The sequence below is a fragment of the Tursiops truncatus genome, chromosome 10 (assembly GCF_011762595.2).
Source record: "Tursiops truncatus isolate mTurTru1 chromosome 10, mTurTru1.mat.Y, whole genome shotgun sequence".
NCBI lineage: Eukaryota > Metazoa > Chordata > Mammalia > Artiodactyla > Delphinidae > Tursiops > Tursiops truncatus.
The window spans coordinates 67,280,883-67,300,543 of record NC_047043.1 but is presented as its reverse complement, the minus strand read 5'-3'; the positions used below and the strand labels follow the sequence as shown (position 1 = coordinate 67,300,543).

The window sequence follows — 19,661 nt, the reverse complement described above, 5'->3', positions numbered from 1 at the left end:
ATTTTAGGCCTGTGGTTTTTAGGGAGTCCAGGGTACCCCTTCACCTTTATATCTTCCTCATTCGGTTGCTTGACTCGTGTATTTTATTTGGAAATGAGACTTCTGAGCCAATCACATGCAGGTGGAAAGTGATTTGTTTTACTGCTATTTACCTGAGTGAATGTCCTTAATGTTGTAAATATTTTATTGATATTTGTTAATTTCTTTTTTTTTAAACAGGGTTTTTAATTTTTATTTATTTTTGGCTGCATTGGGTCTTCGTTGTTGCATGCAGGATTTCTCTAGTTGAGGTGAGCGGGGGCTACTCTTCATTGCGGTGCATGGGATTCTCATTGCGGTGTCTTCTCTTGTTGTGCAGCACAGGCTCTAGGTGCGAGGGCTTCAGTATTTGTGGTGCGTAGGCTCAGTAGTTGTGGCTCACGGCTCTAGAGCGTGGGCTCAGTAGCTGTGGCACATGGGCTTAGTTGCTCTGCGGCATGTGGGATCTTCCCAGGCCAGGGCTTGAACCCGTGTCCCCTGCATTGGCAGGCTGATTCTTAACCAGTGTACCACCAGGGAAGCCCAAATTTCTTTTTTTAAAAAATTCTATTTTATTTTACTTTATTTTATTTATTTATTTTTGGCCATGCTGTACGGCATGTGGGATCATAGTTCCCCAACCAGGGATGAAACCCACGCCCCCTGCAGTGGAAGCACAGAGTCTTAACCACTGGGCCACTGGGGAAGTCCCTAATTAACTTTCAAGGGTAGCAAGAAAGGTGTTTTATTTGAAGAGTCTGGGGGGAAAGGAAGACTCATTTATTTGCATCATCAGTCCGACCCCAATTACTGTGGCAGAATTAGTCCCCCCACTTAGTGTCATTCCTTCTTAACCAGAACCATCTGGGTGTATCAGAGTGAAATAGGGAAAATGGGCTCCTAATGTAGTTCAGCCTCCTTTAGGGGCCTAATGAAGGAAGTCTTATAAATACTTCTTAATTATCCTCCAGATTAATTAGCCGAAGTTGCTAGGTGCCCCTGTCCCAAAGTGCAGTCAACTCTTGGCCTGTCAGCTTCTCCATCCTTCTGGGGTAGTATGGCTTAGACGGCAAGTGCTAGAGGTGAGCTGTAGGGAGTTAGGTCTTTCCCTTCACGAACGGGGTCCTCACCAGAGTAGGTGCACCCAGAACCCTGTCAAGGCTGCAGCACGCTCATGGAAACCCCTCCCCACGGCTTGTCAAAGCTGTTACAGTACACCCTGTCCCACACTGAGCATAACAGGTATGTAAGTATGCAGGAGTTGTGGTTGGCTAACTCTCCTGGTGATATGTGCTATAGACATTTGAACATCAGCTTTGAAGCTTTATGTTTGGATCCAGTAAATTTTTTTCCATCTCAGTCATTTCTGTAGGTTCCTGAAGAGTTGAAGGGCCCTGGATTCTGCGCCTATGAGACTGAATGAACAAAGGGCCCCAGGGGGCTTTAGAAGGAGGAGAGGGGGTGCCTGGACGGCTACCTCACCATGAGGCTAGCAGGTGCTGGGTGCTGGGGCAGCTCCTGGTTTCTGTGCTCCTCCTGGCTTCACACTGGGGTGATACCCACCTGTCCTGGGGCCCAGACGGTGGGCAGTCAGGCTGGTGGGCAATGAGAGGAGGAGTTCCCAGAAATAGGTGCTGCTCTCGGGTAGAGGTCCACGTTCTTCCAATGATGAGACAGTCTCTTTCTTTCTTTTTTTAATATTTATTTATTTATTTGGTTGCACTGGGTCTTAGTTGCGGCTCACAGGCTCCTTAGTTGCGGCTTACTGGCTCCTTAGTTGTGGCATGTGAACTCTTAGTTGGAACATGCATGTGGGATCTAGTTCCCTGACCAGGGATCGAACCCGGGCCCCCTGCATTGGGAGCATGGAGTCTTAACCACTGCGCCACCAGGGAGGTCCTGAGACAGTCTCTTTCACCACCTTTTATCTCTTGCCTGCAGTCTCTCCTCTCGGGTTTAAGCTCTGTTCTGTACACAAAGCCCCTGAGGAGAAATGGAACTGGCCCAGGCTAGCTACTGTGGGCCATGGGTCATAAGGGAGCCAGTGGATGGGCCACCCTCGGGGCAGATGAGTGCCCAGTTCAGTCAGCTCTCACTGGGCAGGGGCTGGGCCAGGTGGCATAGTTCATCCGGAGTTGCCCCTTCAGCCTCAGAGGAGCTGCCCAAGGGCCTGTGATGTAACAACCGACTTGTGAGGGAATGTTCTAGTCCACCATTTACTTGTCTCATTACCTCCCTCCATCCAAAAATGTGTCCCTGTTGGCTCTACTGTCACAGTGCTGCCCTGGTCTGACCAAAGCACTTGGCAGAGGCCACCTGGGTTCAGAGTGCTCAGTGGGAAGGGGACCTGGAAACCTGGCAACTCTCAGTCCTTTAATCTCATCCTCATCACAAACTGGGGCCTTGGAACGGGGCTCTGATGCTGTCAGCGCAGGAAACAGTGACTAATTAAGACACGACTGCATTAGTCACGTTGGAGGTGACAATGAGCAGCATGTTTCTGGTTCGTGTCTGAGAGATCCTGACACACTTTTCAATTATGTGGAACTAATAGTGTGCGGCTTCCATGCAGCCGTGTCAGGCGGGAGAGAAGGAGAGTCTGAAATGAAAGCCTGACTCACTGTGGCTCTTCATTCACTTCTCTGCACTGCTTTTTGAAAATCACAAAAATTGACACCAGGGAGCGTGGCATCAGGGGGACCAGAGGGCATCTTTCAGAAGGAGAGTTATGAGACAACTCTGGGTGACACAGGAGCCTCGGTCCTTTCGGGAGGTGTGTGTTGTGAACCCCAGCGTTGACTAGCCCCAGCTTCCCCTGGGCTCAGGGCACACTCTCGTCCAGCCCTCATCAGGGACTGGCACGGCCAGGCAGGGAGAACCATGAGGACCCAGGAGAACCAAAACCCTTAGCCGCCAGGGAAACGGGAATGTTTTCCCCCACACGTAATCCCAACCAAACTAGGGAATGTTGCTAAAATAGCTTTCCTTTTTGTTTCCCCCAGGGCATTAACACAACAGTTTTATGAACAAACCAGATTAGCACAGCGCATTTTTATGTTCTTGAGCTAGAGCTGAAGATTCCTTTCTTCCTCATGTGGCTTGTGAAATCCCTAAGTGGCATCTCTCCAATGACAAGAGGATGTTCTTGCAGGTGTGCAGATGTCCAGCTCTGGGGGGCAATAGAAGTGATAGAGCTACTTGCATTTTTTTTCTTTTTTCTTTAGTAAGTGGGAGTGACATCATGCGGGGCTGATGGCAAGATGCCCAAGCGCACTGGCCACTCATCCTCGGCTCTTTTCAACTGTCCCTGCAGCAACCCTACAAACACATGGCTGAGAGCCAGGCTCTGGGGGGAAGAACCCAGAGGTGTCCTGCCCACGGCGTTCCTTCCATGTGCACCACCACCAGGGAAGTCCGCTTGTGTCCATGTCTGCCTTCTGAAGTACACGAACAGAGTTTTGCTTTCTAAGCGGCCCATGGTGTCACATACATGGTTATACTCCAGCCTGGCTGCCCTTTTCTAACTCAATGGGTGATCTTGAACAAGCCTCCCTCACTCTACCAACTGTGGCGCACTGAGCACATGTCAGGTACCATCTACCTTTGGGCTCCGTTCCTCCCTCGGGTTAACAAGGGCTGGATCTGAGCTGTAGGGATAACATTGAGCCTGAGGAGATGGACGGGCCATCCAGCTGCAACTCCAACTGGAGCAGCACCCTTTTTATCTGTTTTGAAAATTAGGGGTTAGTCTAAGAATTTGCTTGAAAAAAAGGTTCTTTTTGTTAAAAACAAAAACAAAAAAACCCAGCAAGTTTGAAATCCACGATTTTGAATGTTTTAAACCTCCTTGCTGACCTTCCATGACTTTTTCTCCCACAATTCCTCTCCCACCTCAGTCTTTATCTCATCTTAAAGAATTTAAGGTAATTGTTTTGCATAGGCATTAGCATGCATAAGAAGTATTTGGGAGGGCTTCCATGGTGGCGCAGTGGTTGAGAGTCCGCCTGCCGATGCAGGGGACTCGGGTTCGTGCCCCGGTCCGGGAGGATCCCACGTGCCGCGGAGCGGCTGGGCCCGTGAACCATGGCCGCTGAGCCTGCGCGTCCGGAGCCTGTGCTCCGCGATGGGAGAGGCCACAACAGTGAGAGGCCCGCTTACCGAAAAAAAAAAAAAAGTATTTGGGAGAAACAAATCTGGCCAAAAATTATGTTGCGTTACAAAGAAAAAGTTGTCTGTATCCCATGGTCCCCTGTCTGTTGGTGGCCTTGACCCCAGGTGACACCACCAAGGAGTGGGAAGGCAGCTAACTTTGGCCACTCCATCACTTTGTAATCATAGGCAGGAGGTCTTGCCTCTCTGTGCCTCAGTTTCCTCATCTGTCAGTAGCCCACCTTGCACAGCCCAGGGAGGATGGAAGGAGAACAGAGGTAGGACAGGCAAATGCAGCTCTGAAAGCCTTGGAGAAAACAACCCATAGCAAGACTCCCTACATGTCCTGTGTATGCACCTCCCTGCCCGCTTTTTCTTCTGCTCCTCACCCTCGGCCAGTCCTCTCCTGATGCTGTCCACCCCACCCCCTCCCCAGCCCAAGCTCTGTTCTCCCCACCCTCGCTCCTATTAACCCACTCAAGGCCTGTTTACGGCTGGACCAGCAAAGGAGCGAGAAGTGAGGACACTACAAATACTGGAGATTTAACCACTTTTCTTTAGCCCTGTCACCCCCAGAAGGCACTAAACCCCAGCACCACCTGCTATCCAGCCTCCAACCTCTCACCTCTCCACCCCCTGGGCCCTCGCCCCTGTCAGGTTCAGTTGCTCATGCTCTTGACCCCATCACACTCCTTTCCCTTTCTTCCAACAGCCCTATTTTCCTTCTCCCTTGAGAATTAGGGAGGCAGGTTGTGTGTGGGTTCCAGAGAGGGTCTTGGAGGCAGACCCATCCCCACTTCAACCTTGAGCAAGGTAGTTAATCTCTTTGAGCCTCAGTTTATGCATCTAAAACTGGGCATTAGAGCAATTGCCTCATAGGATGTGGCAAGGATTCCATGAGAGGATGGAGGGGCACTGAGCAGGGGGTGCCCTGCACCAGCCTGTTTGCTCTGTGAGTGGAATTATAAATCTGCTGAACAGAGAGGAACTGTGGACGCTGGGAACATTTGTTTCACGCCTACCTGCTCCCTCCTTCCCACCTAAACCCAGTCCACAGACATGCATGTGGTTGAGTCTTTTTCCCTTCAGTGGCAACATTTCTTTCCCCTTTTCTTGGAGGCAGCGCTGCAGGTGAAGAGGAAACGAAAGATCCTTCTCAGCCCATCTTGCCTGGAGGAGCTTAGAAAGTGAGGACATGGGTAACGGAGACTGCCGGAGGCCTTCTGACTCTTGGCCAACTCAGGTAGGCAAGCCTGGGGAAGCAAAGCCACAGCTTCCAGGGAGAGCCAGCAAATGACCTCTTTCAGGCTCAGCCTGAGTGGCCCCCCCAGAGCAAGAGGGGATGCTTCCAAAGCTTGTTAAATGATTTTCAGCAATTTCAGAAATTACCTCAACTGGTAGTTTAAATTTCCCTGTAGCCTTAGATTAAAGCAGAAAGAAAAAAGGTGACAGAAGAGAATGTGGCTTTGTCCAAGGAGGGCCAGCTGCTGTCGGCAGCTTCTGAAGAAAATGGAAGGGTCTGCGTTGGTCCCGCCGTGTGGGTGGGCAGCCATGGGCACTGGCTCCCCTGACCTCAGCTTTAGGCCTGGGCCATGGTGGCTGTGAGGACACTCCCGAAACTCCCCCCGCCGCCAGCCTCGATCTCCAGTTTGCCAGTGTCCTCACCTTGAACCCACTCATCAAAGCTGATCTGAAACTTGTTGAGTTCTTCCTCCTCACCCTAAAAAAGACAACAAAAAACAACCATTGCCTCTGCCATCAGCCTCTCAGACTTAACCTCTATAAACTTCTATTTCGTTTGTTGTTTTTCCTTCTCTGGACTGGGATAAAGGATACCAGGTTCAGACCAACCAGCTTTCCCCTTCCAGAAGCAGCTGGGAGGAAGAGAAAGGCCAGAACTTAGGGTGCCCAGAGGGCTCTGTCTTGAGTGCTACTATTAAGGTGGGATTTTCCTAAGAAGGGAAGCGTGTTCTGCCCACAGTTAGGACTCAAGGAGAGCAGGGAGACACCAGGCACGTCTGGGTCTGGCACCGCTCCTTGGGGGAGGAGTAAGGCTGTTGGCCTTTGGGGTCTGCGTGGTGGGGGTCCGTCAGGCCTGCCTCTTGCTGCTCCTCCTCCTCCTGCTCTCTTCAAAAGCCTGTGACCTCGGTGTGCCACAGAGCCCGGTGCTCCAGGCCTCCCCACTCCCATCAGCTTCTGTGGGCCTCTCCCCCAACTCTGCAAGCTTTCTGGTTGTCTTCGCAGCTTGGGAGATGATGTTTTGGCTCCAGGGACCAGCTGTTGATACAGATAATCAACAGAGCCAGGGAGCCTGAAAATCACGCTCTAATTCCAGGCCTGCCGCTGTCTGTTCATAAGATCCTCTTCTCCATCTACAAAAGGTTCTAATCCCTACTCAACTGTTGCTCTAGGACCATGGTGGGGGCCAAGAAAAAGTCACCATGCAGCACTATTTGGGGCTGAGTGGAGAGTGGGAAAGCAGGTGGGCCTGTGTGCTCTGAGGCTGGAGCCTGGGCCTGCGTTCAGACAGGGGAGCTAGACCAGAGCAGAAATCATCACAGAGTCTAAAATATCTCCGGGTATTGTTCTTCCTGGTAGCAAATGATCTTATCTCTGACAGCATTATGTATTTTAGGTATTTCTTATATTAACTTATAAGTTGTAAATTATAAAATATCCTGGGCAGTCAGTGCCCTGTAGACAGTTAGAAACGCCCCATCCTGTCCATGGCCTCTTTTTACTTCGCATGTGGTGCACACATCTTGCCATGTACACACTGCCCTCTACATTGTTCTTTTTTACTACACGGTGTACCAGTTAAGTTGTCCCCAGTTTTCCCTACATTGTAAACCACGTGGTAGAGAATATCTTGACACAGAGACCTGTTCTGCATTTTGCCCACTGATGGAGCCTGAGACCACTCTTGCTGTATCAGAGCAGGGCCCTGCCTCTCAGCCCCAGCTTCACCCCAGAGGAAGCCCCAGGATGGAAGGAAGCCTCTCCAGGTCACACTGTGTTAATGACCAGCCAGCCTGGAGCCCAGGCCCAGGACCTGCTAACCAGTGGGCCATACCCCTCCTTTCACATGAAAGAGGCTTTGCACAATGCCAGGCACCCAAGCCATGCTCAGCGGTAACTGTGAGATCATGGCAGCCTGTCACTGGGTCATTCAGCCGACTGTCTTTCCCACTGCAGAAGCCAGGAAACTCCTGGAGGAGCAGTGGACTTTGGTGCCTCTGGTGAGCACAAGCCAGCAACGAGGACCCGACCCTCCAGGCTCCACTGCCTCCTTGGCTGCAGGTGGAGTGTGTCTGGCACAGGGAACTGCTTCCCAAGGTGTCAGGCAAGTCATTGATACCCCAGGCCTCCCCCTGGAGAATCTAACTAATCAGCCTGGCTGGATGGGGAACTTGGGAACTAAAGTTACCAGTAAACAGAAAGGAAGTGAAACCACCCTCTGCTCCTGCTCCTCCCACCGGGTGACGTGATCTCCTCAGGGAAGTGGCTTTGGGCCTTATTTCCCTGCCCAGAGGCATAGGGTGCAGCCGGTTAGGCTTGAGGCCTTATCTGTGCAGCCTTCCTGGGTGCTTGGTTAGCCCCCGGCCCATAGGTGGAGTCCATGGTCTTGACAAGGTCACTCCAAGCTCTCAGAGCTGCATGTGGATCCCTGCTAGGCTGTCTCCCAACTCTGCCACCCTGGACGAGTTACTCTACCTCTCCAGCCTCAGCCTGCTTTCTATCTAAACTCTAACTATTTTTATTTTCAGTTTTACTTTTGATCAAAAAAACACATGTACATAGTTTTAAAAGATAACCCCCAAAGGGCAGGTTCTGCCCCCCTCCAAGCTTCCTTCTCCTTGGCCCATTGTTTTAGTTCTTTGCATCATTCCTTCCTCTGTTTCCCTTCATATTTCTAAGTAATTTGCTTATAATGCTATTTCTTGATTGTTTCTGCTTTAGAATATTGACCTCCTCGTATGGAAAAATGAGCTCTGATGACCATCTCCCTGCACACTTACCTTCCCATCCTCCCAGTGTTATGATTTGGGGTAAACTGATATTCATGTTCACATGGTTAAAACTATAGAAACATTGTTCTCTGCTAAACCAAGTAGTATCCTATTTCCTTTCTACTACAATCCTCAAGCTATTAATGGTCTCGTTATTTCATTTGCTTTTTTAAAAATACTTTATGCTGTCCCCTACAAAATTATAAAACTCTGAGAAAACACTATAAAGCTCTTGGCAACGTGACTAATCTCAGCAAGTATCACGGAGTCTGTGTTTTCCCTGGAGACTTTGCTCAGGGAGCCCCTCACCCCCCCTCCTCCACTCTCACGGTCCCATCTGTGGGCCCCTCCCTTCCCCAGAGGGAAAAGGCTCAGAGAAGTTAAGGAACTTTGCCCAACATCACAGCAGTAGTAAATGGGGGCAGAGATGTGGACCTAGCCCAGGAGATAGAGTTACGGTCAAGAGCCACCACCCCCTCACCGGAGGATGCTGCAGCCCACGTGGTGGGTTTAACCTGCAGCAGGATTGCACTTGTGGGAATTCCCTGGCAGTCCAGTGGTTAGGACACTCATGGCACTTTCACTTCCATTGGCCCGGGTTCAATCCCTGGTTGGGGAACTAAGATCACACAACCTGAGCAGTGCAGCAAAAAAAAGAAAAAAAAGGATTGAACGTGGGGCAGAGGCCTCAGCCCTGACTGCAGAGGGCAGAGGCGGGTCTCCCTGCTCATCTTGAGTGACCCTTCCTGGTAAGTTCCCCTGCATCCACGTCCATCCCTGTCCCAGGCAGATTTGAGAACAGGCTGAGCCACAAGTCTGCCTGACAGCCAGGTCCACACGATTCTCTGACTGCCCATGGCTACCTCCCATTGAACAGGCTGAGCCAGCCCTTACGCAACTGCCAGGCTGACACGTGCCTTCCAGGGCCACTGGCAACCCCCTTATTACAGGCCACCCCAGGTCTCCTTCACTGGGGGACTGAGCTCTGACCCCAGCCACCATGCTCTGCACTGGAGGCGGCTCCTTTCCTTTGCTGGTCACAGTCAGCTAAGGTGAGCTCCTGGGAAAGCGTGGTTCCGAGGGCCCCAGGGGGCCTGGTCATCCAGTTGTTCACACATAGGCAATTCCCAGCCAAGGCCGCCGAGCCCCTAAAGGCAGCGCACACCCTGAAGGGGACAAAGAGCCTTCTGAGTCCAGAGCTCTTGCTGGAAAGCCCTGTGCCTCACACGGAAGAGGACTGTGCATGGTCTGGGGCCTCTGATGACCACCATCCACCCGCCCCTGAAGCTGCACACCAGAGTGTTGTCAGACGGAGGCCAGACCGGCAGGGGATGCTGCCACTGGGCCAGGACTGCCCCTGGGACACGGGAGCTGGTACAGGACATGTCTCGCTGGCCTCAGCCATCAGGAAGCAAGGAGTGGGCATCAGAGACACTTGGGAAACGGAAGATGCATAGATGTCTCCAAGCAGCCACATGCCTTCTAAACAGACAACTCACCACGATTTAATTGGCAGCTCAAATTCAGTCTGCTAAGTAGGGAAGAAGAAAGTGTGTGGTTGTCATGGCAACACCAAATTGCCCAGGACTGTTGGTCTCCCAGGTAGGAAAGGGAGGGGAGCAGAGCCCAGCCTCTGTTTCCCTGATGGGGATGTTCTGGGGAACAGGGGCCAGGCTGGACACACCTGCTTTCTTCCCACCACCCCAGCTTGCGGCTGAGGGCCTGAGCTGTGTGGTGTGGTGTAAAGGGGGCTGGCTGGCTCAGGGCCCTCACCCTGGGGTCTGGGGCCCGGGTTGTTCAGTCATGCATGTTCCAGCCCCACCTTAGAGCAACTGGGACTTGGACCCCCCTTTTCCTCTTACCCCCCAAATCCTATGACTTCCTAGCGCTGTGCCCGCAGGCTTGGTCACGGGCATGTGCACAGCTGGCCTTTCTGGCCTATCCTCTGAGTCCAGTCTGAATGACCAAGGGAACAACAGCCTCACCCAGAGGGTGCCAACCAGAGCCACACGAAGGAGGGTGTGGGGCTGATCCTTCCACTCACAAGCACACTGCACTGCCAGCCTGGCCTCCTTGTCTCCATAAGGAATGGAAAGAAGCCATCTGATGGTTGCCCCCTGTAATCTATGCCAAGCTGGGCCCAGGCCTGGGTGGGGGTGAGTGGTAGAGGAAGGGGCTGCTCAAGTGGGGGAGTTAAGTACTAGGAGCTTCGCCTGCCCTCATACCCACCTGCACGGCCCTGCTGATCAGCTTCATGTCTATGTCTGTGGTCCCAGGGCCTGGTCCTAGGAGGTCCATGGACACTTAATGCATGAATGAATGAGTGAATAAATGAATGAATGAGTGGATGACGTATGGAGTGAGGACTGGGAGCAGAGGAACTGGAGAGGCTAGGTTGGGATGAGGAGCTTGGGGGAAGGCCTCAAAGGAGGTGTTTGTCAGGCTCCCCATCCTCCAGTCTGCCCCAGCCCTGGGGCAGCTCCCGTCTTCCAGAGGGACCACTGAGGTCCCTGGCAGATGTGGCCCTGTCACTTGATCCTCCTTCAGAGAAGCAGGGACCCCAGGGCCCTTCCCCCAAGGCCCTTCTCACCTGGTGCCTGATGGGGACTGCCTACCTGGGACCCCACAGACCTGACTGCTTTTGCTACACGGTCTGTGGGTTCTCCTGCTGTCTAATTAGTGCTAATTGGGAGCAGGAAGTGTGTGCGTGAGTGGGGATTCGTGGGGGGGTGTGTGCCTGGAGCTCGTATGTCCTTGTCAGAACATAGAGGCTTCTTGGGACGGGCCCTTGCCCAGAGCCACGGGGTCTCTGTGGGGCCTGGGTGGGACTGACTGGGCATCGTGTGCGCTGAGTGCTTCTCTGCAGAGGCCTGTGCTGTCACTGGCCACCTCCTACCCTAGGTGCCAGCTGCCCCAGGGCCAGGCAGGCCCACTTTGTTCATGTGAATCCTCAGCGCCTGGCACAGAGCCACAACTCTTTGCATTTCAGACTCCAGGAATGAAGGGAAGAGGCCTCCAGGGCTGGCAGGAGAGACATGGAGGGCCTGGGGGAATGACCCGGTCCCAGGCTCAGCTCATGGTTCAGTAAAGGCAAGGAAAGACTTGTTTATCTGATGGGTTCACACTTGTGCCTCCCTTGAGGGACAGAGGATGCAGAGGCCCTCCCTAGAGAGGCGTGACTTCCCCTTAGTTTTCCCTCCTTCCCCAGGTCCCCGCCTCCTTTCACTTGGGGCACAGACGGGGGTGTCCAGAAGCAAAGCAGCTTTTGTGTCAAGCCCTAGGCTAAGTTCTCAACTCCTGTGGTCTCCCCCCATCCATAGGCACTGGTCATAGCCTGATGATAGGCTGCAATGGGGGAAGCAGGGGTGCGGGCGTGTGGGGAACCTGGGCAGAAGCATGTGCCCCATTCCAGAGCTAAGGCTCTCCCTGCTTCCTGTATTGCTTGTGTTGACCATGGTCCGTGAGTACCCTCACCCTGGGCACAGTCAGGCCTCCCTCTTAGTGGACACAGACCCTGTGACCCTAGGACCACCAAGAGCCCGGAAGCAGGGCCCTCAGGGCTCAAAGGTGCTCAGAGATTAAGATAGCTGAGCCGGCTCCTAGGACCAGCCTCAGTTTTAGCCACTGTAAAACAGACTTGTTATTGTGAAGCCGGCACTGGAAAAGGTAGAGTGGGCAGTGGGTTCCTCTGAGGCCTGGGATCCAAAAGGAGAGGCCTGACCGCCGGCGGCCACTAGAGGGCAGGACCCTCCCGTGTGTTTCTTCCAAAGGGCTGGCGAGCAGGGTGGTGGGAGACAATGGCAAGGCAGGCCCTGGACACAGTTGCCAAATGCTGAATGGCTGCTAGTCAGGTCCAGCAGAGGCTGGGGCACTGACCAGAAGTCCACCTGGGCCCTACACCCCACAAACCCTCGCTGAGCCTTTAGGCTTTCCCCTCCTGAGCCTGCTCAGCACCTCGCCTCCCTTCTTAGAATATCAGCGGCAGAGGAGCAATTAGCACTGGCTCTTCAGCCTCCTCTGGGGACACTGAGGCAGGTAGGAACTCAGCTGGCCACACCCCATGCGTTGGCTTGCAGTAGACCAAGGGCTGACCGTGACCCAGGCACTCACAAAGACTCCGTGGGGTCAGAGTTGTTGGGATCATGCTGCTTTGGCAGATGAGGAAACTGAGGCTCAGAGGGGCTTTTGTCTGCCCGAGGTACACCAGCAATGGTGGTACAGGGATTCCAGCCCGGGCAGAGGGACGGCAGAGCCTGTGTTTGAGCTACCACGCAGCGTTGCCATCACACATGCAGAGACACCCTCCCATGACCCTCCCAGACATGAATGCGTGTGTGCCCACAGGGCCCTGGTAGCTAGCTGCAGCAAGCACGGGGTGTCTCTGCACCCTACCTCTCCCAGCCAGAGGCTTCTGCCTCATCCGGGCCTGGCCGGTAGCGAGGCCCAGGAGCACTACCTCCCGGGTACAGGCTCCTTGAGGATGCCCACCCCACCCCTGGGCAGGAGGAGCTGTGTGAGAAGCTGTCCATGCTGTGACCACGCCTCCTTCATGGCCCCTTGGTGCTAGTGGGGAAGTGGGTGCCAATTAAGGGAGCAGATGGTGGCCCTGTCCACCTCATGAGGCTGTGCTTACAGCCACAGGAGTCAAGGACCTGCGTTTAAGCCCTTGTTTGGCCTTGTTCCTCCAACCAGGCTTGGAGCTCTTTGCCCAGGGCGGGGAGTGGGGAGTTCCTGACCCAGGCTGCCCTACTTCTGCCCTTTCCCAGAGAGGGCGAAGGCCATGGAGCTACTGGGCATCATATTTCCGGTGAGGGCCCGAGCAGTTAGAAGCTGAGTCCAGCTGTCCCAATACTGCCTTGGAGCAGTAGAGAATGAGGGTGTCTTTGGGGCCTGTTTCTGGAGCTCTGGTCTGAACTGAGCTATAGCTCATACAGCTGATTTGCATGGAGATCCCCCACTGGGCTGCTGGGCTGAAGTAGTGGGCCCTGTTAAGGGCTGGGGTCTGGTCGGGGAGGTAGCCCTGTGCCAGATCTTTCTCTATGGCCCAGTTGGCCTCCTGGTGTGTTGAGACCTGTGAGCATCAGGCACGCCTGGGAGGGCAGCTCCACAGGCCAGCCCGAACAGGGTACTTGGGGGAACCCTGTCTTCCAGCCAAGTATCTGGGGAACAAACCCCACAGACTTCAGAGTGCACCTCCAATAGTGCTAGGGTCCTCTCAACAGCTCCAGTGACCATAGGATTCAGTGCACCCATTTTACAGATGGGGACCCCCAGACTCCGGCCACACCACCCCTTCACCAATAGCTTCTTCACTGGTCTCCTTGACTTCAGTTCTCTCTCTTCCTTCCTTGTTCTCAATTAAAACAATTTTTTTAACTTTTAAAATTAGTTTTTATTACATAAGAAGTACATGAAAACATCCTCTTTTTTTTTTTTTTTTTTTTTTTTTGCAGTACGCGGGCCTATCACTGTTGTGGCCTCTCCCGTTGTGGAGCACAGGCTCCAGACATGCAGGCTCAGGGACCATGGCTCACAGGCCTAGCCGCTCCGCGGCATGTGGGATCTTCCCGGACCGGGGCACAAACCCGCGTCCCCTGCAACAGCAAGTGGACTCTCAACCACTGCGCCACAAGGGAAGCCCAAAAAACATCCTCATTTTTAAAATGTAATACAGTAAGATTAAATTGAAAGGCTCCCTTGGCCTTGTTCTTCACAAGCTCAAGGTTCACAAGGGTTAGGAGTTTGATATTTCTCTATAAAAGGAGAATAATTATACTTGTGCTACCCAAGCAACAGATTTATTGTATAAAAAAAAAGAAAGTGCTTTAGGAGAATGTGTGTTTAACACAAATAGATGATTTATCAAATGTCCTGTGAATGTGAAATGGTTGTGTCCCAGTGGTGGTGCTCAGCTGTGCTAATGCCCTGGCCCTGCAGGCAGCCCATCCCATGATGACACTGCCACCAACGCCCTGACTTCCTATCTCTGTCCCCTTATTTTGGCTTCAAGACTCAATCATTTTCTTTTAAAAGCTCACATCTCAAACTATTTTCAGAGTTTATTTTCTTTTTTCTCCCAACCCCCCACAATAAGATTTGGGGTGGGATGGGGACAGGTAGGGACGTGAGGGAAGCCAAGCAGGGCAGGAAATGTCTAGCAGAACACCCCTCCCAGACTGTAGACCCAGGTGCTCCTGCACAGCCTGTGCGTCTGGCAAAGCCTGTGCTCCTGTGGACATGCAGCACCCCCAAACCAGCCATGTCCCCCTCCCCCTCCTCAGTCATTGTAATTGCAGCAGAGGACATGCACTATATGGATATCCCATGGGCTTATCTGTTCCTCTGTTCCTGGATGTCTAGGCTGTTTCCAGTGGGGTGCTATTCCAGACTGCCACAACGGACACCCCTGTGCACGTCTCCTCTGGGGTCTTTCAGAGATGCTGAGAACTGAACTCGCTGAGCTGAGAGGCAGGTGCTAAATCACCCTCCAGGGACTTCCCTGGCGGTCCAGTGGTTAAGATTCCGCACGCCCAATGCAGGAGGCACGGGTTCGATCCCTGGTTGGGGTACAAAGATTCAGCATGCCACACAGTGCAGCCTAAAAAAACAGAAAAAAAAAAATCACCCTCCAAACTCTTGAGCTCACACCCAGGATCAGAAGACTTTGTTGCACTAACAACACTTTGTTGCACTAACACTTTGCCAAAACATCTCCTTTCAATGTGAATTTCTTTCATTACTCATCTTATATGTTACTTATTAATTAATTAATTAATTTATATTGTATATATTTAAGATGTATAACTTTACATCTTAAAGGCAGGATCTGTCTGGTGAGGCCTCTCCTGAAGCAGAGCCCTGACCTCAGCTCCTTCTCCAAGGCCGGGAGACTTGGAGATTGAGGTCAGCGGCCTGCTGGGCCCTCTCCTCCAGGCTGGATCTGAACTACATCCTGGCCCCAGGTTTCTTCCTGACATCTGACAGCAGGGCTGGCTGGAGGTGTAGCTGACATGGTCCCTGCTCAGGCTCAATCTAACTAGGGGGGAACTGCCCCAAAGCAACTCACTTGGAAAAGATTGACCTTTCCTGGACTTCTCACTCTGAATTAACAAATCCCAATCTGTCTCAGCCTTCACTTTCTGCTTCTAGAAAATGGGGCGAAGGAGGACCCAGAATAGGAGATTAAGAAGCAACAGACAGGCAGGTGCTTTGGGCAGTGGGAAGATAGGGTCCGGGTCCTGGGAGCTCAGTGTGGATTCTAGCATCCGCCAGGCCAGGTGCTGGGAGAGGTTGAAGTGTCAAGTTTGGGGCTCTCCTGGGCCTGTCTCAGATGTTTTTCCCAGCCCTCCCTGAGCTCACCGTGCCTTTTCTATGCCCACTCCCCCCCCCCACCCCGCATCCCACCAAACAGCATTGAGGATCTGCTGGCCAGTAGCCACCAAGAGCTCCAGGGAAATAGAGAGCAAGCCCATTTGATGATGGAAATGCGCTTTCAAAAAAGCCCATTCTTGGGATGCCATGGGCTTGTTTCCCTCTGACCAAAGGAGACCCCACCTTGGAGAGGGTAAGGAGAGGGTAGGGAGAGAGGTAGGAGAGAGGGGCCGGACTGGGCTTTCTGCCTGGCTGCAGTGCTTTGGGGTTATGTTGAGTGTCTGGGTGGATGATCACAGGCAGGTGACTTTTCTCTGAGCTCCTGTGTCATCATCTTTAAAGTAGGCAGAATACTACCTGCCACACAGTGTTGTGGTGAGAATTGAATGAATCCACACATGGACAGACCATCTAGCCAAGGGCTGCACACATGTGAAGTGGACCACAAGCAATCGCTGATCAGACATTGCCCAGTGTTTAGTGGACACCCAATAAATGGTGACTGTTATCACGGCGGCAATAGTTTATGTGCCCACGGCCGTAGGCACCTGTGCACGTCTATAAATCCACGCCTGTTGCCGGGGATCCTCCCGGGATGTGTGTGAATGAGTGTGTGTGTGGTATGTGTTTCCACATGTGGACAACCATGTCTTGCCACAGGTGTGGGTGTGGACCCCCTGGGGTCATTTCTTCTGCAGAGCCAGTGCTCAGAAGGTAACCAGTAGGGGGCAGTCTGAGGAAGGGCTGGTGCTTGGATGGAAAAAGGAGTGGACAGGCTGAGCATGGGCAGAAGACAGGGCAGGAAAAAACAAAGATGAGATTAGTCTATATTGGGTGCAGTGGGTAAGGTCTATTAAGGTCAATCCCTGTCACCCTCTGCACCAGGGCTACCCCTTAGGAGAGGCTTGGGCTGGGCCCCTTCTTCCCAGCAAGGTTGGCTATAGCTAACCTTATGCCCTGCCCCAGCCAGGCAGTCCTGGGGCCTCAGAAAACCCAGAGTCTCGTGGTGACAGGTGGCCCAGCTGACTTGAGGGCATGATGTGGCCTGTCCGATTGTGATCTTCCTCCAAGCCCTCCATGCTGTAAACTGCCACTTACATGTATATGATCTCATTCACCAGCCAGTGCACTCGACATTCGGTTGAGACCAGAACCAGGAAGATCAATTCCCAGCCAGGCTCCTGAAGGATGGGTTGGATGAAGGGAGCGCTAGTGCGCACACACAGGGCCTCTGCCTGCTTCTCTGCAGCACCCCTCCCCCAGAGGCTCCTCATTTCGGAGTGCATCCTGGAGGCTTATTTTTCCTATCGAGAAATAAGTTACAGTCAGTAAAAAGCACTAATCAGGACTGTACAACCCGATGACTCTGATGCAGATGGACACCCATGTAACCATGACCAGAGCAAGGTTCATCACCTCAGAAAATTTCCTGTGTGCCATCCCAGTCTCTAGCACCCACTCAAGAAGTAATTGCTACTCTGACCTCCATCATCAGAAATTAGTTTTGCTGTCCTAGAACATCAAGTAAATGTAGTCATACAGCATGTTCTTTTTTACGTCCAGTTTCTTTTGGTCAGAATGATTTATTTTAGATTTGCCCATGTTGCTGCGCCTAACATTTGTTCATTCATTTTTATCACTGAGTAGTATTCCATTGTATAAATATACCACAATTTACCTATTCTTCTGTTGACGGGCCTCTGGGTTGTTTCCAGTTTTCAGCTATTATGAATAAAGCTGCTCTGAATATTCTTGTGCAAGTCTCTGTGTGTGGGTGTGTTTTTACTTCTCTTGGGTAAATTTAACCGAAGAGTGGAGAAACTGGATCACAGGGTAAGTGTGTGTTTAATTTTATAGGAAACTGACAATAGCAATGAATGTGAATTCCAATTGTTCTTCATCCTTGGAAGTCCCTCTGTTCCAGACCCTCGGTTGCCTCAAAGAGCCCACCCCATTTCTCATCTGGAAGTGAGCCTGGCTGCTCGAGGGGGCAGGCATCCTCCAGGAACCCAGAGTCCTTCTACAATGGAGGATCTGGCTGATGTGGGAGACTACAAGTTGGGCACCACAGAAGACCTTTACTTGCATGCTTTTACTTAATCCTCTGGTTGCTGGGGTCCCACCAAGAACAGTGCACAAGACGTTTGCTGTCTGCAGAGAGCCTGCCCCCACCTGCCAAGGCTGCTTCTCCCCAGCAGTGCCTCCTGGCTGCCATAGTAAATCTATCAGAGGACCCAGCACAAAGGTGCTGGGAGGGTCTATAGAGCCTCTCCTCCTTCCCCACCTGCACAGAGGAAAAGCCAGGCCCTGGGAGAGAAGGGACAAGCAGACTCAGGTTTTCTGCTCCCAGCTCAGGAGAAGAAATCAGGCCTCCTTCCTTGGAGAGAGGCCCTTTCTAGGACCCCCTTTCTTTGAACCAACCCTCGGGAGGACTTTACTCAGCTGGAGCACTTCTGGGTTGGCCATTTAATAGATCTGTCTGTGCACCTCAGTCCCACCTGTGCAGGCACACAGCTGGCATCAATGAGAGGAAGCATGCATGAATGATTTAGTCTGGCTCTGCTGCTTGGAAAACTCCTTATCTGAAATATTCACAATCGTGTTCACAGCCCAATCCCAAATCTTTGAGCTGAAAGAACCTCTAGACATCTTTGAGTGCATTGCTCTGCTTTCAACAGCCCAAATGTTACTAGCCAGATTATAAGGATAAAATAATTGATATCAGGAAGTTAAAAGTGACTGTCTCAGGTTTTGTGCTCCAGAACTGACTGAAGACAGTGGAGAACGGAAATTTGAGGATTTAGGAGCAAGACCCAACAGGAATGAAGATCACACATCTCAGGAATTATAAAGTAAGTAATGAGAAAATTAGAATTCAAATGGCTACACTTCATTTTGTACAAAGCTACCGGGTAAAGCAAGGTCCATTGGCATTATCTCTGATTTTGTCTGTATTATGCAGAAATCTCTTTCCTCCCAAATCCACCCAGTGCTGACAAGCAGGGAAACAAGTTGGGGGCCTAGAAGTGGTACCACACATTTGGCTGGAAGCCCCGCCAGGTAACTGTGAGGCTCTTGTTTATCAGGGAGATTAAGCTTCCCTGTTGCTATAACAGGCATCAAACAAACATAATGAATGTCCGTGTTAACATGTTATAGATTCATACCAATATCCTAATAGTTATTGAATGTAAGCTATACCTTAATAAAAAAGGAAAAATGGTAGCATGGGAAGAGGCAGGGAGTGCGATGGAGGGCATGGGACAGGCGGGGACTGTGGTCTCCAGTCATGGCAAGCAGGCAGGGGATGGAGAGAGGACTCCGAGCATCAAAGGGATGGAGGCTGCGCTTGCCCAAGCCCAGCAGGTGGCTTTGGGGAGAGGCTGGGAGGGTCCACTGTCATGTCGCCCTTTACTCTTTCCTCTCCTGGTGGGCTTACCCTGCTAACTCCCTTCCAAGGGCCCAATGGCCAGCTCTCTTCATGAACCTCCCACCTCTGACCCTTTAGGAGGCCATGACAGGCTTGGAGAATGTTCTGTGCCTGAGTTGGCCCTACTCTCTACTCCCTCCTGGCTCCTGGGTGGCAAGTAGCCAAATACAGGAGCCCTTGGCCAGCATAGTGAGCCTTGGTGTCCTGATTCCAAATGCCAGCTCCTCAGCCCCAACTTGACCTCCAGGTCTTGGAAGTGACCTCTCTGGGGTCAAGCCTGAGTGACTGCTTCTTTTTAATGTGGTTTTCAGAACAGGTGGGTAGAGGACCACGGGGAATGAGGACTAAATGTCCCATCAAAGACATACACATCAGATAAAAGTGTGTATGTGTATTTAGGTATTTACATATATATGTATGTGTGTGATATATATATATACTTTTTAATGTGTGTGACTGTTGACGGGACATTTATTATATATATTCAAAATATTTAATACATGTTATATTAACTACATTTTATTATATACTATAAATTATATTTTCATTTACATATTACACATTTCATATCACACGTACATATCTCTATAGATTTAGTATTTCATATTGTTTTATTATATATTTTCATAGATCATATGTTATATTACTAATTAATAATTAGGAATATTTCTAGTACATTATAT

The 19,661-nt window shown here is 51.6% G+C and overlaps 1 protein-coding gene across 4 annotated transcripts in view; it reads left to right on the top strand.

Annotated features, from left to right (window-relative positions):
- Positions 1-17,302, top strand: part of RFT1 (RFT1 glycolipid translocator homolog) — a 57,434-nt gene extending 40,132 nt beyond the window's left edge. The window contains exons 14-15 of one of the 4 annotated variants that reach the window (XR_012334633.1): positions 5,291-5,410; positions 8,128-17,302. The gene's annotated coding sequence lies outside the window, so the exon portion shown is untranslated. Of the gene's footprint in view, positions 1-3,020; positions 3,170-5,286 lie in introns of all 4 variants that reach the window. The other 3 variants (XR_004528574.2, XR_002178945.3, XR_004528575.2) reach the window with 3 other exon arrangements.
- The last annotated feature ends 2,359 nt before the right edge of the window (positions 17,303-19,661 follow it).